Source organism: Equus caballus, chromosome X, assembly GCF_041296265.1.
Source record: "Equus caballus isolate H_3958 breed thoroughbred chromosome X, TB-T2T, whole genome shotgun sequence".
In the NCBI taxonomy this organism is placed as follows: domain Eukaryota; kingdom Metazoa; phylum Chordata; class Mammalia; order Perissodactyla; family Equidae; genus Equus; species Equus caballus.
Window position 1 is genome coordinate 127,890,746 of NC_091715.1, and position 16,123 is coordinate 127,906,868.

At 42.6% G+C, this 16,123-nt stretch overlaps 6 non-coding genes across 6 annotated transcripts; all 6 read right to left on the reverse strand.

Moving 5' to 3' along the window:
* Positions 1 to 12,182: 12,182 nt before the first annotated feature.
* Positions 12,183 to 12,257, reverse strand: MIR363 (microRNA mir-363). The gene has a single exon (NR_033086.1). It is a non-coding gene; the product is annotated as a microRNA mir-363 (primary transcript).
* Positions 12,258 to 12,341: 84 nt separating this feature from the next.
* MIR92A-2 (microRNA mir-92a-2) lies at positions 12,342 to 12,416 on the reverse strand. Its single transcript, NR_033115.1, has one exon. It is a non-coding gene; the product is annotated as a microRNA mir-92a-2 (primary transcript).
* Positions 12,417 to 12,472: 56 nt separating this feature from the next.
* Positions 12,473 to 12,568, reverse strand: MIR19B-2 (microRNA mir-19b-2). The gene has a single exon (NR_033077.1). It is a non-coding gene; the product is annotated as a microRNA mir-19b-2 (primary transcript).
* Positions 12,569 to 12,610: 42 nt separating this feature from the next.
* Positions 12,611 to 12,679, reverse strand: MIR20B (microRNA mir-20b). The gene has a single exon (NR_033078.1). It is a non-coding gene; the product is annotated as a microRNA mir-20b (primary transcript).
* Positions 12,680 to 12,850: 171 nt separating this feature from the next.
* MIR18B (microRNA mir-18b) lies at positions 12,851 to 12,909 on the reverse strand. Its single transcript, NR_033075.1, has one exon. It is a non-coding gene; the product is annotated as a microRNA mir-18b (primary transcript).
* Positions 12,910 to 13,000: 91 nt separating this feature from the next.
* On the reverse strand, positions 13,001 to 13,081 carry MIR106A (microRNA mir-106a). Its single transcript, NR_033070.1, has one exon. It is a non-coding gene; the product is annotated as a microRNA mir-106a (primary transcript).
* Between the last annotated feature and the right edge of the window lie 3,042 nt (positions 13,082 to 16,123).

The following is a 16,123-nucleotide window of genomic DNA, read 5'->3' on the forward strand; positions in this document are numbered from 1 at the left end:
TATTAAGTGAAGCGAAATAAGCCAGACAGAGATAGACAAACACTGTATGATCTCACTCATATGTGGAAGATAAACAAACACATGGACAAAGAGAACAGTTCAGTGGTTACCGGGGAAGGGGCCTGGGGGGCGGGCACAAAGGGTGAAGGGGAGCACTTACATGGTGACTGACAAATAATAATGTACAACTTAAATGTCACAATGTTGTAAACTATTATGACCTCAATAAAAAAAAGTAGAAAGAAACAAGTAAAGTAATTTTAGTAATATATTTTATTTAGCTTTATATATCCAAAATATTATCATTTTAACACGTGGCACTAGCCACATTTCAAGCGCTCAGTCACCATATGTGGCTAGTGGCTATCATGTTAGACAGCATGGTTCTAGGGTATTTAGCTAAAATTGGAAATGTTGGGTCACAGCATATATATATATATATATGCCTATATCTCTATATTTATATCTATAGTCACCTTTAGTAGACTGCCAAATAATTTCCCAAAGTTGTTGAGCCAAATTATACTCCCACCAGAAATGAACAAGAGTTCCCAATGTTCCACATCCCTCCAACCTTTGGAAGTGCCATCTGGTTTTTTTGTTTTGTTTTGTTGGTCAGTTTATTGAAATATGATTTACATGCAGTAAAATTCACCAACATTAGATCGTGCTACGTTTCCTTCAATGACATCATGTCTCTGCAAAGCTGAGTTTCGGTGGTCTCTGGGTAAAAAGCAAATATCCCATGAAAATCAATGTGGAACAGGAACTGAGGATGGCAGTTTGAAAAGGTTTGAGAAGTTGTACAGTGCCCAACAGGTACATTCATCCCATTAGTAAGTAATTGGGGCTATTTATGAATGAAATAAAATATTGCTTTTCTTTCAAAAAATTAAATCAAATAAACTTCAAATTAAGTAAACTACATTAAAGGTAAAGGCAATAATACTCAAAGCTCGTCATTTCCTAATTATTTTACCACATTTCACTATTATCTACGTTTTTGGTGCCATGTACGTCCATTATCCCAACTCTGCATTCAATGACTTCACACCGGCAGCTTGAAATTGGCTGTGGTAGGGGTATTTACACTGCAGAAATTAGCAAACGCCACAAGACAGGGCCTTGTTTTCCCTAGAGAGCCCGTTGTTAACTATTTACCAGCACACCACTGTTTAAAACCCAACCCAAGGAGCACCTCTGTGCAGCCTTCCCCTTATACACACACACACACAGAGTTGATCACTATGCCCTTCTTATGCTCTGTATACCACTCTGTAGCATTTAACACACTCTATTTCAAGAGTTGGTTTAGTTAAAGGCAGGAACTATGTTTTGTTTTTTTTTTTAAAGATTTTATTTTTTTTCCTTTTTCTCCCCAAAGCCCCCCAGTACATAGTTGTATATTCTTCGTTGTGGGTCCTTCCAGTTGTGGCATGTGGGACGCTGCCCCAGCGTGGTTCGATGAGCAGTGCCACGTCCGTGCCCAGGATTCGAACCAACGAAACACTGGGCCGCCTGCCGCGGAGCGCGCGAACTTAACCACTCGGCCACGGGGCCAGCCCCAGGAACTATCTTTTATCCATCTTTTTATCACAAGTGTCTCATACATTGTGAGGGCTCAACAAATGTTGATAGGATAAATTTAACCTCTCTGGGTTCAGTTTCTTCTTATGTCAAATGGGAATACCTGCTCTCCCCACCTCACACAGACCTCATGAGAACAAATGAAATACTAGACATGAAAGTACTTTGAAGGAAAAAGTGAGAAGTATCATACAAATACAGGGTATTATTTTCACATGTTCGTGGAGTTTAATGAGTTTCCACCATAAAACACCTGTTGAAACATATAATTCTAGCTTTCCCCTGTACTCTCTCCCGATGTTCTGATATTTAACCCCTCAGCTCCCTGGGTGTCTTTGAACCTTTCCAGTGTGAAAGTCAGGAGAAATCTCTTTATTTTAACAAAGCTGAATATAAAGTGTGTTTCTGTAAAGTCGATTTTGGAAACCTATAAGGAAAACAATCAAATTAGAGATACATTCCCATTGAGGGAGAAAAATCCCGATTGACATTTAGGGACCCAAAATGATGAAGGCATTAAGATTGGTCAAGCAATCCTACCTAAAACTCTCTTTCTCTACCTTATTTTATTTTTATTGTATTTATCTCATTTAACAAGGCTTAATATGTCACTTACTATGTGTCAGACACTGTTCTAAGTGCTTTACAGATGTTAACTCATTTGATCTTCATGAAACACTGCTTATTCTCATTTTATAGATAAGGAGACTGAGTCACAGAAAGGTTAAGTAAATTACCGGAGGTCACACCCTTCCCTCCACTCTAGGCCATTTCTGGGTCATGACCTCTTGATTCTCACTCTGCTCTTGCAGTCCCACAACTTGACTCTCCCCTTCTTCTCCTATATGGATATTTCCCAGATAGTTATCATTGTCATATCCCACTATGTTGGGCAGTAATAGCAAACTGTTTCAGTATGCACTGTGAAATGAACCTGACTTTCAGCCAAGAGAGCTGAATTTGCTCAGCCACTAACCAGTTGTGACATTTAGGGAGCCCGATGACCCAGTAAAAAATAGAAGGCCTGAGTATGGCACCATAGTGCAGCAAAAAAAATTGCCTGCTGTAGTGGGTAGCCCCTTGAGAAAGGATGTGGCCACTCCCATCAGAATATTACAGAAGGTTGTAAGCCTGACTCCAGGGCTCTTCCCACCTGGCAGGTTTCTCACCACTGGAGGACTGCCTTGATCGCCAGATCTCTGCAAGGAACTGGTGAGCCCCTGGGAACTGCATCCACTCTCTCATTTATATCCTTGATCCCAGATCCTTTGTGCTGCTTGTTTGATGGTTCTATAGGAAACCAAAGTACAAGCAACTTGGGGCCAGCGTGAGTCATCATAATCACAGGTCTTTGGACCACAACCAGCCTCTGTGGTCTGACCTATATCAGGCCTCCTGGGCAAGTTATTTAACATCTCTGAGTCTCAGTTTTTTCATCTATAAACATGTGGGTCAATGTTATGTAGTACAAAGAAAAAACAGTTTTGTGTCAGACAAGCTTTTTTATTCATTCGTTCATTCATTTGCTAAAGGAATGTTTATGGAGTATCCATTCTTTACCAGTCACTGAGTTGGGCACTGGAGACACAGTGGTGAACAGGGCTGGTATTGAGGTAGTCCCTGCCCTTATGAAGCTTACACATTCTGGTTGGGAAAACAGGCAAGAGACAAGCAAACGAATAAATAACTATAAATTGGGTTACGTGTCACACAGTGATAGAAATGGTGTATGGGGATGGGGAGAGGGGAAAACCTACTTATTTGAGTGATCAAATAAGGTTTCTCTCAAGAAGTGGCATTTAAGCCAATTTATTATTTTGCTAGATTTGTGACCTTGGCCAAATTACAGTAAGTCAAGAAAATTACAATAGGTAAATGCTCTGAGCCTCAATGGGATTAACTCCTATCTCCCAGGATCCCTGTGATGATCCAATGAGATATGTGTAAAACATCCAGCACACAGTAAGTACTCTAGAAACATTCGTTCCTTTCTCCTTCCAGCTTGAGCAGTCGATGTTCTCCAGCCTGAAAATTGATTGAGGCCACATAATCTGCTTTGGCAGCTATTTACCTGCTTAATCAGCTTAATAAGTCAGGAATTTAGTGGACAAATCAAGTCACCCCAAAATTGGCAAAAATAATATGCACTTACCCTTTAGGATTGAACCTAGATGCCTTCACTTTACAGTCTCCCCATCATGAAATCTGAATAAGCCTTCCTCTACGATAATCAGCTGGCAAAGCAGCAAATTAATGTCCTGCAATTTTCTAAATTGGTGCCAGCCAGATTTCCCTACGACTGATTTAACTTTCAGCAAAAAGTTATGGAAGATATCCACTACTGGATCCTTGTACTGCCTGAAGATCTGGCACCTTGATTTCTCTTTAGGGTGGAACAGGGAAACAAACCTTTGATAGGGAAAGGATGCTGTGGTTCTCTCCACTTACAGGTGAGGGACTAGCAGAGTTTAATTTCACATCCAAGGTCACATAGCAAAGTTGCTAGCAAGCTCAGACCAGAATTCAAGGCTATGGACTCCTTTGCCACTGTTTTCCTGCTTAGACCAGTGGTTGCCTGGGGTGATGATTTAAAAATCAATTCAGCAGAACTAAAACCCCTACTGACTGGTTATTCCGTCACAAGACACACACACACATGCGAATTCATAGAAAGAATGATGCTGATTTTGTCAAGAATAACGTGATGGTTTGTGGTTGACAATCACTATCCTAAAGAATCTGTACTGAGCTAAAGTAGAGATTATCATACGACAGGCCAGTCCCCGAAGGTCACTTGGTGGAACCTCATCTGACCACGCTTTAAAAACACAATGCTAAACACACACCACCACCACCAAAGTAGTCAAACTTTCTTAAGTGCTTATTGTTAATAATGTACCTACAAGTAAAACTTTAAGCCGTGTTTCAGCTATAATATGAAACGTGGAGAAGATCACATTGTTAGGCCAGGAAGGAAGGAAGTGAAAGTTGCTCAACTTGATGAAGCAAAAGCAATATTTTTGGTTTCTGATTTAAGATATTTGTCATGTTCCAGAAAGAATCATTATTTATTCAAATACTGCTTCCAATTACTAATATTAAAGATTATAAATCTCTAACTTGAATTTTGTCTGAATCAACCATGGTATAATACAAATCAGCACCTAAAACACTGGGGGCATTATAAAGGCTTGTCTTTAGAAAAACTCTTGAAGAGATGTTCTTACCCTCAAACAGGTATACTCATTTCTAATTATATTCAATACAATCAGTCCTCAACCTAAAATTTAAGAGTTCTGTCAGAATTAAAATACATATTAAAATAACATACTTAGGCATTAAGCTCAACTACAGTTGTTTTCAAATTATTCAATACAGAAAACCATGGGGTATGCTTGAAATAAATTAGAAGCAATAGCAGTAACAGCCATTTCCCAAGTCGATGCTTTTTGAGCAGCTTCTAGAAATAGATCTAGTAATATCCTTGGTTTGGTGGCCAAAGCAATTTAAGCAAATTAGAGATGTTTAAACCTTCGTCGAATGACTGTACTAAAATCAAATTTGATATACTTTAAAAACCAATATTATAGATAGTAATTATAATTGCTTCTGACAAGTTAGTTGAGAAACCATCCCAGACCTTCAACATATATAATACAGTGTTTAAATAGGAGTGTCCCTTTAAGCACAGTTCTACATAAATCACTCAAAGCAACAAGAGAACAGGAGTCGCTGTGAAACAAATGCAGTTTGGCAACTTGGTTCTCCTAAAACATTAGAAATGCTCTGGCATATAGGCTAAGTAATCTAGGGATGGAAAAATTCTTAGAGAGCAAGAGGAATTGTTGGAATGGTATGGAAGGGCTCCCACTTCACCATGAACAGAAACTATTTTACGGTTCCCAAAGTGAACTTGTTTTTCCTCTGTCCTGTTAAAAACATTCACCATTAGATATGGTGAATATAACTCATGAGGAGATTTTCTCATTTTTTCCTATAGAAGATAGGCTACATAAAGCTGTTTAGGTATAGAAATATTCAGGCATCTTCCAACATGAGACCAGATATTCTCAAGTGAAAATGACAAGAAATTGGGATACTCAACAAATGTTGATCTCTATGACATCACTTTCTTCTGTTTTTTCTTCTCTCCTCAGCTTGGTTGATACTCTTTATTCATCAACTCTTTAAATGAGGTTCTATCCTGGGCACTGTCTGCTCTGCTCACTGCCAAGGCTTCAACGGCCACGCAGAATCAGATCTGTGTCCTAGGCTCTAGTACCCGTTGTCCCCGTCTCTCCCTGGATGTCCCAAAGATCTCTTGAACCTGCACGCACAAAAGCAAACTCATCATCTCTCTCCATCCCTCCACCATCCCGCATCACTTCCCACAGCCCTCTAACTACCACCACCACCTGCTGTTCCTCTGTATTTCAGCTGTGCTTGCCAGAAATTTAGGAGTCATTCCAGAAAGACTGCAAGGTGTAGGGATGAAGTGTGTGGGCTTCAGAGTTAGGTTACTCCAGGTGCTACCGCATTCTAATTAGATGAACTATTAGCAAGATTATCCCACTTACTATCTGATTCCATATACAGCCTGGATACTAGAATCAAACTGGATTCATAGCCTGGCTCCGCTACTTGTGGGCTGTATCACCTTGGGCAAGTTATTTAACCTTTATAGGCCTCAGTTTCTCCATCTGTCAGATAGAGATAATAGAAGTTCTTACCTCAGAGGTTGCTGTGAGTATTAAAAGATACGTTGCATGTAAAGTACTAGCCCAGTGCCTGGCACTTAGTAAGCACTCGGTAAATATTAGTCACTATTATAATTATCTACATTCTTCTCTCTTCCAATCGTGTTTTTCTCCCAATGTTTTATTATAAAAATTCCCAAACATAAAGAAAAGCTAAAAGAACTGTACAGTGAACATGCACCTCCCTATCACTCAGGTTTGACTATTGTTAACAGCTTGCTCTATTGACTTTAGCACGTATCTGTCCATCCATCCATCCATATATCTATCCATCCATCAGTCCATCTTAATTTTTTATGCATTTCAAAGTAATTTGAAGCATCAGTTCACTTTATCCCTAAATGCTTTAGCATGTTTCTCATTAACTAGAGTTCAATAGTTAGGGGGGTTTTTTAGGTAAAACGAACATATACTGAAATGCATGAATCAAGTGTACCCTCTGATGAGTTTTGAGAAATGCATACACCCCGTGGAACCCAAACCCCTGTAAAGATACGGAACGTTTTCATCACCCTAGAAAGTTCTCTCAGGCCCCTCTCTGTTGGGACACCTCCACCCTCCCAAGAGGCAACCACGGTTGTGATATTTTTTCTGCCAGAGATTAACCTATTTTAGAACTTCATATAAATGGAGTTATGCAGTATGTATTCATCCTCAATCTTTTTAACCATGGTAAAGTTGATACACGAAAAAAACCTCATTGTTTTTTAAATTTGCCTTGATTACTACTGAGGATGAACTTTTAAGAAGACGTCACTCAGGGAATTTTTTTCTTTTATGTCCATTATTCTATTGGCTTAGACTCTGGAGACAGAAGAATATGGACTTGGTTCTCGGCTTACTAGATGTGCAAACTTGGACGAATTACTCGACCTTTCTGAGTTTCAGTTTCTTCATCTCCAAAATGGAAATCATAGTAGATTTATCTTATAGAAGAGTGCTATCTTATAGGATTGTGAAAATTATGAGATAACACAGGTAAGGCATTTATTATTGCAGTATCTAAACCATATAAAGTGCTCAGTAAATGTTAGCTATTACTATTATTATGTGGTTCTTTGTAGATTAATAATGATTACTGTGCTCTTCCTTTGATACCCACACATCTCATTCCCTCATCACCTCCTCCTCTCTACTCAATTGTCACCTTATCAGTGAGAACGTCCCTGATCATCGTATTTTAATATAGCATCCAACCCCAGCACTGTTTTTTTACCTTGCTATACTGGGTTGAATTGTGTCCCTTCAAAAGATACATTCAGTTCCTAGCCCCCACACCTGTGAATGTGACTTTTATTTGGAAATAGGATCTTTGCAGATGTGATCAAGTGGAGAGGAGGTCACACCAGGTTAGGATAGGCCCTAAATCTGATGACTAGTGTCCTTATAAGAGGAGAGACACAGAGATACATACAAATACACAGGGAGAGTATCACGTAATGACAGAGGCAAAGATTGGAATGATGCACCTACAAACCAAAGAATGCCAAGGATTGCCGGCAACCACCAGAAACCCAGAAGCAGCAGAAGGGTCATCCCCTAGAGCCTTCAGAGGGCCTGCCAACGCCTTGATTTTGGACTTCCAGCCTCCAGAACTATGAGAGAATAAATACATGTTGTTTTAAGCCATCCAGTCTGTTATGGCAGCCCTAGCAAACTAATGCACTTGCCTTATTTTTCTGCACAGCACTTGCCCTCTGACGTACTCAATATTTATTTTGTGTATGATCTGTTTCCCCTCAGCAGAGTATAAGATTCATGAGAGCAGGACTTTGTTTTGTTTATACTGATTCCCTAGCACTAAGAGAGTGCCTGGCACCTAACAGATGCTCAATGAACATTCCTGGAAGGAAGGAGGAAGGAAGGGAGGAAGGAAGAGAGGGAGGAAGGGAGGAAGGGAAGAAGGAAGTGAAAAGGAAGGAAGGAATGAAGTTTATTATTCCTACATACTACGTTAAACATCGAGATTTTTGAGCTTGTCTTTTGCTTTTTTATTTCAAGATAGCTTTTGAGGTGAAGTTTTTGTGTTCGTATTTCTTTTTTAAATGGTTTCTGTCATCGATGTTACACCTAAAACAGTTTTTCTCAATCTCATGGTCATATATGCACCTTATTTTCTTCTGAGTATTTTATCGTTTAATTCTTGTTTTAATTGTTTGGTATGAAAAAACTTTCAACATAGAGAAAAGTAAAGAGAATAATACAATGTGCAGTTTCATTTTTTATATTTAACCCTTCATCCATCTGGAATTTATTTTGATGTGTGGGACAGGAGAGAGCTTCGTAGCTGTTGTTTTGTTTTAGCTTGTTTGCAAAATAATTAATCAATTACCCCAGCAACTTTTGTTGACTATCTTTTCCTTACCAATTTGAAATGACACCTTAATGATCATCCAAATGCTTATGTATATTTCCATCAGTAGAACAGAATAGAAATCTCAGCAACAGCCATCTATTTTTGTACTGGCATCGCTTTTAAAATGCTGCTTTATAATAGGTTTTAATGTCTGTTAATACGAGTTCCACCTTGTGATTCGTTTTTTTTCTATTTTCTTGACTGTTCTCTGTTTCTTCTTACAGACGAACTTTAGAATCATCGTGAGGTTTGGAAACCATCCCTTGGAGATATTGATCAGAATTATATTAAATTTGTAGGAGACGGCTGTGTTGACCTCTACCCCACTGCCACTGTCCTGATTTGAATCCTCATCTCCCATCTATAAAATAGCCTCCTAGCTGGCTTCAGGCCCAGTGCTCTCCAAGCCGGCCTCTACACTGCTGTCAGAGCGATCTTATTAAACGGGCAAATTTGGGTCATGTCACTTCTCTGCTTAAAACTCTTAAGTGACTTCCCTTTCCCTTCAGAACAAGGTTCCGTGATCGGGTCCTAACCTACCTATCCCCTCACACACACCAGACATTGTGAACCAAGTGCAGTTCGGTGGAAAAGCCTTGCTCTGATCTCTTCCTTCCATCGCTTTCTGCACAAACACCAATCTGCCTTAAAAAAAACCCTTGGTTGGCCTTCTCGCCCACCTAGACTCCCCGTAGGTCCCCTTCCCTGACGCTGCCCTTGGGAATTACTTCCTGACCCATTCACACTCCATTCCCTGCCTGGGTTACTCCCTGCCTCCAAACTTCTAGCATGGCAGGCATCATATGGGTCCCTAACTGTTTATTCATCAAAACCTCGAGCAAGTCACTTCTTCCTGGGCTTCAGTTTCCTTAGTTATTAAAGAATAAAGCTGGACTATGCCCTGTAAGTGAGGGGGTTTTTTTCAGCTAAAATTTCATATGATAGCGTCACCCATTTCGCTATCTGTCCCTTGTTTCAAAGCTAATATAACTGAGGATTACCAGAAAAGCAACTTGCAAGTCAACATATGTTTGGGCTAATTAAATTTATGCCACATCGACTCTTCTGTCTAGAGAAAATTAATGCCCATACCGATGACCTTGAAAAACCATGGGATGGTAAACTACCCTCTGAATCAAAGGCAGAAAATATACCTGGTAATGCTTCTACTGAACTTACTGTAATTCTTTAGAAATGAGTAAGCTATATATGATGTACGTATATATTACTAATTTTGCCCGTAACTAGCGATTTAAATTACACCTCTCCCCTAAATTCTAAACAAATGACTTAAATGCAAAGCACTTTTAGAATTATTTGAGACATCTAACTTTAACAAGAACAGGTCCGAACTTTGGAAGCTAGAAGAGGCCCTGGGATCATCCAGGTGAGCCCTGATTTTAGACGAAGGAATTGAAACTAACAGGCAGAGTGGCCTACCCCTAAGGAACACAGCCCCTCCACACATGCCCATTAAAAGTGGAAACTGCAATAACTGTCTGCATACTAGCCACCTTTGGGAAAGCACCAGTGAACCACTAGAGACGATAAACTTGTATTATTAAAGCGGAGGTTCGGTGGTGTTAAGGATTATAACAAATAAGCTTTAATCCCCCCTTTTACTGAGCTACTTTATTAGAGGGGAGGGAGACCTTTGCTCTGCTGCCACATCAAACTTAACTATGATTAGGCACCAACAAAGTAGTAAGCATCAGACAGCACAGGAAATATCTGTAGAGTTCTTTATGCTTGTATAATTGCCTCAAGCATTAGTCACTTTAAAAAAGTCACACACACATACTTGATACTGGAAGACAGAATTTACTACCGAAAGTCTCTTTTCATTAAGATTTCACTTCATCACTGAGAATTAAAATCCATCCCCCCAACCACTACCACCAAAGAGAACGTACTTAACCTGCAGATCCTTGAGGTAGACCAACGCGATCACTGTGCTTCCCCCAACGAGGAAACGGAAGCCTTAGGCAACTAGCTCAAGGATAAAGCGCAGTTCAGCAAGAGCTCCTGTCCTCATTAAATTGGACCGATGTTACAAGGGAAAACTAAAAGGGTCTGAAAACTCAAAAATTCCATGGCAGCAGGAAAGAAAATGACACACACGTGTAACATCTTTAATTTGCCGGCATCTCTTTTTGATGAGAACTAAAGATTATGGATGAAATTTAATGTGGACAACTTCCTTTGCCAACTTTATTTATCCTCGAAGCTGAGGTCTTTCATTCTTTTTGAGCAGTGGTTCTTGAAGTGCGGTCTCCAGACCAGCAGCATCAGCATCACCTAGCTTAGAAATGCAAATCCTCAGGGCCCACCCCAGACCTACGGAGTCAATCTCTGGAGGTAGGGGTGGCTATCTGTTTTATGAGTGCTAACGTTTAACAACCACAAGATCCAAACTGTCTTAACTAGGTGGCAACTGGCTGAATAACTTTAACACTGATTGTGTTATTAGTCAATATTCACTTTTTGTACCTTGTGATCTCTCTCAAACAGCTAAGGAGCAGGGCATGAGTAATTTCTGCTCAAGGTTAGTCATCCTACAGGGCCTTGAACTCTAAATCCCAACAATAAGCCCACGTCCAGGTTTCCAACATTTACTAGCCTCCAAAGCAGGGTGGCATGTCTCCATCTCAGTGGCCCTTCCACCAAATGTTTCATCATAGAACCCTGAAACTGAGTTTGCTTGCCAAGTGCTCTCTTCTCTTCTATTTGATGTCAGGTGTGCCCAGTTCCTCACGGGCAGGCAGGTGTCCCACTGGCTTACAACTTTGCATCCTTCTCATAGGGATGAGCGCATGTACTTAAAATGAGCACACTTTGTCTAAATATTTGTAAGCATAATAAAATTCCCCAAATCAGGTGTGTTGGTGCTTATGTAGACGCAAATGTGAAAAGCGGCTACACCCAAGTTTTCCTTTAGGAACCCCTCCCCGCCAGGAGATTTTTTAAAAAATCCTCCAGTGTCGTTAACCTTAGGGAAAAAAGGAGTCCAGTTTTTTCAGATCTATAAATCTCATTTATTTTGCAAATTTGAGGTCCACTTACATTCAGTAACAATCTGATCACTCACCAAACTGCCAAAGCACACACATCAGGATTTCAAATACTTTATTTTAAAAATTTTTATCAGTTTTAAAAATCCAAATACATTTCCAAACATTTTTAAAGTTTTTTTTCCCCTTTTTCTCCCCAAAGCCCCCTGGTACATAGTTGTATATTTCAGTTGTGGGTCTTTCTAGTTGTGGCCTTTGGGACGCCACCTCAACACGGCCTGATGAGCGGTGCCATGTCTGCGCCCAGGATTCGAACCAGAGAAACCCTGGGCCACCGAAGCGGAGCACACAAACTTAACCACTTGGCCACGGGGCCAGCCCCTCCAAAGATTTTTCATAGCACTAACTAGAGAAAGGATTTTACCGTCGTACTTTAGTAGTGATAAAAAGTGCCGTCAACAGAGGTCCTGCGGTTTACAGATGGATACCGTGCAATTTTTCTCCTATTATACTAATCAAAATTGCATCGTGATCCACCCGACAACAGCAAAACAGGTCAGTTTACAATTACCAAATATCCGAACTTGCAGCTTTTAAACGTTAACATAAAAAGACGATAAAATCCTCCTTTCTTCCACAGGCCGGGACAAGTGCAATACTTTATATATAACACAAGTAATGCAACAAATCCCCACCCACGGATGAATGGGTATGCGTGGCGGAGATACGCGTGAAGAGAGTCACAAAGCCGTAGACAGCACACATTATCACAATCAGTTTTGCATGGATTTGCACAGCCATATATACATATATACGCTGAAATGCAAACCTGCAAAACTAATCGTAAGTAGCAGTGTCTTTGAATATTCTCTGCATCAATAGGAGATTCGTTATCCAAGAGTACTGGAAGTGCCCACACTACAGTAGAGTAATGCCAAAACTACCTGCACTATGAGCACTTTGGTACTGCCAGGACCCGATCTTATCCTTGGTACACGACCGTACACTGCACACAGCCCCCACGATCTGTTCCCCACGAACAATGAAAAAACCAACAACAAACCTTCGAAACTTGTCCCATTCAAATGCTCACTCAAGGCATAGTTTTTAATGCTGGAGAGTAGGCAGCCTGTGCCAGAAGGGGCATTTAGGGCAGTAGATTCTAAGCTGCTTCACTAACTGCACTAGATGCACCTTAACACAAGAGGCATATTATGAGGAACAGCTCAAAAGCATCACCAACTTAATTATGCACAAACCACAGTCCTCAGGAGCCGTGGATTAAATCACCATGGTAATGTAAGAAGTGCTTGCATTGCAGTAGATCTCAGAAAGCTACCTGCACTGTAAGCACTTTGACATGGCCAAGGCCTATTCCTGCAGCGAAATCATCTTCCACCAGCTCTTCTCTTCCATCCTCGCACATCTATTCAGACTCACCTGGTTAAACAAAACAAAACAAAATTAGACACTGAACAAGTTAATATTCCTGAAACACGCTTTCCTATGGCGTAGAGAATCCAAGCTAGGTTTTGGAGTTTCAGCCAAATCCTGAGAAATATTAATAATCTGAATTATTTACAGAGAGTTGAACACAAATAACACTGGCAATTTCAAAAGTCCAATTCTTAAGTATAAGCGGATTTTGGACTTCCCCTCTCCATCTAAGAAAACTTGATATCTGCATCTCAGCAAGTTTGCAGGCCCAAAGCCTCCATCCTGATTTTATGAGAGGCTTATCTAAAGAAAGATGTACGTAAAAATCAGGGTGAGTATTCCCTTCTTGAGGTAGGGCTCTACACAAAATGTGACTCTGTTAGATTAAATGAATATGCCCTGCCCCCACCCCATTAATAGAAAATGAGGGAAATTTTAGAGCCGGTTTAAGAAACACAGCCTTCCGCCCTCTTCACATAATGCACAGATGGCCTAGAGATGTCACATTTTGATCTATTTCAAAGGGCTCTTGTTCTGTTTAAACATTTATGGACCCATTTTCTCCATTAAACCCAAAGAAGGCAGATTAGCTCTCCTTTCCTTCATGTCATTATCATCCATAAGAAACCCTTCTCCCATTTCCAAGTGCTTACTTGACCTGAGAACATGCAGCAAGGAAGTGAGCCCCTATGTGAAAAGGCCTCACAGGGTTCCCCCACTTCTTCCATGATGGCTTTAAGTTTTGTCAAAAAAAAAAAATGCAGAGACACAGAATTTGTAATATGTTTAGCGTGGGAATTTTAAATGTTGAGCTCCCATCATGGTAACCCATACCACTAATCTAGTCTTTAAAAGAAAACTCTTTAAACTGATTCATCAAAATCACACTTAGATCTAAAATCAATTTTCTATAGAAAATTAAAGTTAGTATAGAAAAGAGTAACATTTTCCCTCTTAAATTTAGTTTCTATGCCTGTATTTTTTTCTCCATTAAAAAAATACTTCAAACTGGACTCAAAATGCATAGTATTTGCCGCCTCAACTTGGCAAAACTGAGCCCCACGCGGGTCAGAGCGCGCACCTTTTACAGTGAGTACCTTTCTTGAATTAACCGAGCATCTGGTATACATCGCGCGCGCTGGGCAGCCACTCTCCAAACTCTTTAAATTGGGAAAAGAAAACAAACCAAAAAAAAACCCCTCCAACCTTCCCCACACGCCTTTGTGAATCCCTATGGCCTCTTCCCGCCTCTCTCACACCCTTACCTAGTGCTCCCGTTGAAGTCCGGAGCCGCCGGCGCCCAGGGTGTGCTCCAGCTGCTCACACCACGCGCTCCCGTCCTCGTGCTGCAGCCGCCGCCGCGGAGGTTAAAGAGAAAGAAACAAAGCATCATGGGAAACGGAGTTCTCCATTCAAAGCACCAAAAACGCGCCAAGCCCACGCCTCCCTCCCCCTCCATTCCGGGGTTGGTGGGAGAAGAGCCAAGGGGGAGGGGAGTTCTTTTTCACCCTCCACGTGCACCCCCCCATTCGGATCCCCCCCCTAAGGTTCTCCAGGAACCTAAGAGTCAGCGATGGAGGAGAAAAGGGGACTCGTTTCCCGCGCGCTCCCCACTACCCCTCAACTGCACTCTGGTACTTTGCTTTCTCTAGTCCCACCCGCTCCGTCCCGTCCCGTCCCACCCAGCCAGTCAACTCTCCTCGATCGCAGCTGCCCCGACGAAGGTGCCCCCTTCTGCCCGGACTGCCTGCCTGGGCTACCCCGCGCGGGACCTGGCTCGGGCCCGCGCCCGTCCCTCGCAGGTGGCGCGCGGCGACCCCGCACCGGCCGCCCCTCTCCCAGTTCCCTCCGCACATGCAGCCGCGCCGCGCGCGCCGCCCGAGCGCTCCGGGGAGCAGGCGCGAGCGCAGCCTGCCGCGGAGCCCCGGGAGGAAGAGAAGCGAGAAAAAGCGTTCAGGAAATTAATCGGGGCCGCAAGAGCACGCCTCACCCGAAAAGCGCCCCTGTCCAAAACGACGCGGGGCCACTAGCCTTCCTGCCACCACTTGAGGAGCGCTCCGTGCCCTCGGCCCTGCGTCCGAAGCTATATCCCTGGGAAAAGCCCGCCCCTCTGCCTTTATTAGCCCAGGGAAAAAAGCCCGCCCCCGCCCACCCGGCCCGCACAGGAATTAGGAAACGGAACCCCCACCCCGCCAAAGCGAAAACCCCACCGAGTCCCAGTTACCCACGGGCCGAGCGCTGTCGGCATTTTCCCCTCTCTCTCCCGCAAACTGGAGTCCTTAATTAAAGGCGCGCCTGGGACGCCGGCCCGGGCGGCGTCCGGTGCTGGAGCCGGTGCCACGGGCGCCGAGCCCAGGATGGCGCACTCGCTACCACCTCGTCCGGTCCCGCTCCTGCGGCGCTCGCCCCATCCCCCCACCGGAGATAGACGACGAGGCCCACGGAGCCGTGGGACCGGGGTGTCCCCCACCCGGCGCGCGCATGCGCGCCACCTCGCCGCTAGGTTGAAAGTGTTCCTAAGGCCCTAGGAGGAAAGAAATACATACACAGCATATTCACTCTGTGCACATGTGAAAGTTTTAACCTCTGGCACCTTGTGCTACTGTTTGGAGGGTTTCGCCTTTGCCAGGCGCCCCCTCCTCAGCCACTAAATCAGGGTTTCTTGGCAGGCATCGTTAACGGTAGCAGCCACCGAGTACACGCACAAATGCAAAGAAGATACGATGCAATTATCTTGCTTTCTGTTCTCATTCCACAGTTAATGAGAACCAATTGAGAGCAGACTGCTTAAAGGCCAAAGCCCAAGTACACTCTGTGAAAAGTAAGGCGATGTCTTCGTTTAAGAAGCACAATAAAAATGGAATTAGGCATGCCAGTTTTGAACACTGGGCAAAATGCGATCATCAGACTACACCTACTCCACGTCCCTGGCGGACACGGGCGCGGGAGGGAGTTTGGGGGGCGGGGGGCTAGTG